Consider the following 3,107-nt stretch of genomic DNA (forward strand, 5'->3'; position numbering starts at 1 on the left):
ATAGGCCATAACCTTATACCCCACTTATAGATCGGCTTCGTGAATGAGGCCTACTAACGGTAAGACTAGCATTTAACTTATACATATATAATAGTTATTCTTATAATATTATAATAGTATAGGGTTGAACTTTAAACTTGTAAAATTCTAAGGTTTGGAATTTAATTATTTCAAAAATAACTTTTAATCAAAAATTTAAATTCCAAAACTTGAGGGCATGTTTTGAAACATTTCAAAACTATTTAGATCAAAATTCAAATAAACAATTAAACAACTAATTTGGTGATTATCTAATTTTGACCTAGTCCAATTTCATGCAAGATAATTGATCAAATAAAACAAATAATTAACATTTATCAAATAAGGTAATACTTATTTAATTAAATGACCAAAATCTTTTATTTTGACAAAGATAATCATATAGAATCAATAAAATTCAGATTTTATCGATTAGAAACACTTATGGTAATTATCCCAAGTCAAAATAAGCAAAAATCCGAAGATTCCATCTGTCTGACTGCCCGACTCGCCTATTCCCTTACTGGACTCGTCGAGTTCATCCGACTCAGCGAGTCCTCTTTGGGACTCGACGAGTTTGTCAGGCAGAAGGCCAAAAATTGAATTTCAATCAAAGAATAATCACACCATGCATCAAATGCAATAGAAACCAAACCTGGCTCTGATACCACTGATGGGTTTTGAGCAAAAGAACATTCCTATGTGCACATGCAAACCCTAAAGCTTTGGATCTAGGTTTCTCTATTGTACATGCAAAATTATCCAAAGCTTACAAACCCTAGATCTAGCATAAAAAACTTGAAATTGATAACTAATACAAGTTTAGATGAATACCTTTCAATAGTTTGAAGAATCTTCAAGCTTTGAGATCTTAGTACCACAAGTGTAGTAATGGCTTACAAACACCAAGGCAAGAAGATGGTCAAGAAGAGAGGAGGAGGAGGCATAATTTCGGCTAAAGTAACTCTAGGGTTTCTTCTGGTAGTCGAAATCTATAGCCCTGGGGTCCCTTAAATAGCTGAGCAGCTAGGGTTTCAGTCAAAACCCTAATATGATGACTTAGGCCCTAAGCAGCTCCAAGAATCTTCTGGAATAAGGCCCCTTTGACGAAATTAGAGTGAGCTTCCACTCTAGATTTCGTCCCCCCTTATATTCATAAAGATTCACAGCCCAAAATCAATTATCTTATAATTGACAGTTCCAGTCCCCTTTATTTAATTAATCTCTTTTAGTCACAAAATTAATTCTTAACTAATTCTTGACTAATATTAATTAAACTATATGATTTCTCTTTTAATATATTATTCATATAATATATTAATAAACCATAATATCCTCTCTCTCTCTCTCCATAAATCATCTTGTCCAATTGCTTTGGTGAAGGCAACCCAAAAGGACCATGCACAACCGGATCAAGTACATACCAAATATAGTTATAGACTTAGACACTAATCCAACATTTTCAATCGTGTTTTGATTTGAGAAAAAAACCCTTTTCGAAACTTCTTTGTTATCTTCATCAACAATTCTGTTGATTTCAGGTTTTACTTTCTCTCCATTTCCAGCAGTGACAAACACTTGATTTGGGAACACCACATTGTCAGTGCATTTGAAATTTGGATATACGACAGAGTTTGATTCGAGATAATGAGAACCTTTTTCCTTCATTACCTTTTCGAATTTCTCTGTATCCTCATACACTTTATCAACAACAATTCTTGGAATACTTGTTTCACTCGAAACATCTTCTTTATCATCTTCACTATCGGTTTGACTATCTTCGACAAACATACGGTCAGGGTCGTGAACGTTCGAAGTAGAGGGTTGATCAGTGTCAACTTTAACTGAAGAATCATTACAAATTTCTTTCCCCTTAGTCATTGAAGTGACATTAATAACATATAACTGAGAACAATCAACAACTTCCTCCTCCTCAATTTCACTAATTGTCAGAATCATCTTCTATATCAACAAAATTGTTTTGAGATTCAGATGTCGAATTCTCTGTCTTTTTAAAAATTTTGATTTGTTCGTTTTTGGTCAAGGTATCATTCACAATATTAACCAAATCTTTAGGATCCAAATATTCATCTATCTTAACAATACCATATGCATATGAATCATTCGGGACCTTTCAAAAGTTAAAAAAGGTAAAAGTTTCTTATGTTGTTCCTTACTTATATAAAATGAATGATGTAAAGCAGTAAGTTTAGCATACAATCTTTTTGCAGAATTACAGTAAATATTTCTTTGTTTCATCAAAATCTCTTTTTATATTCTCATATTATCCCTATCACCAGTTACATTTTGTAACTGTAACTCTAGATTGTCTATCCTAGACTTCTTTGATCCCATTCTCCTCTGTGTTTCTAGCAGTAATGATTTTGACTTTTCAACATCACTACTAACAGAAATAAGCAAATCATTAACATATGTAATAGCTTCATCAAAATCAGATAAAATCGAATTATATGAACTACAAGGAATATTAAAGGATTCGAGAAGAGAACATACCTTTGAAGTCATTGGAGACTTGTGAGTTGTGGTAGAAACGAAGCATCTTCCAGTAACATTCTCTTCTTCCTCTCTTCCCTCTTTGTACTCTGCGTACATTGCTCCATGCGTTGGGTTTCACATTTCTTCATCATCTGATCTAGATGACCAGATTTGATACGTTCCATCCCATTCGCCACTTCCTCTCTAAAGACATCCCTTTCATCTTTGCTTTGACTTCTTTCAGCTTTGCAGCATAATAAGCCTCATCCTTCACTTTTTCTTTCTTCTCATCTCTCCTCCTGAACATGCAGTCACTTGCCATATGGTTTGCACCATTACAGTAATGGCAATTGAAACTAGATTCACCTTTCAATTTCTTCTCTTTCTTCGCAACCTCAGACTTGCTATCATTCTTCTTAACCTTCTTTTCCTCTCTCACACTCTTCCCATATGAATTGTCCTTGTAATCACCTCCTTTAAACTTCTGATTGAATGGATTTTTGTAAAACTTCTTGACTTTATTGTTCGAATAGTATGCCACAACTTCATCATCTGAGTTCATGATAAACCCTTCGTTATCAGAAATATCCATC

Source organism: Lactuca virosa, chromosome 2 (assembly GCF_052849685.1).
Source record: "Lactuca virosa cultivar CGN04683 chromosome 2, Lactuca_virosa_CGN04683_v6, whole genome shotgun sequence".
Taxonomy (NCBI): Eukaryota; Viridiplantae; Streptophyta; class Magnoliopsida; order Asterales; family Asteraceae; genus Lactuca; species Lactuca virosa.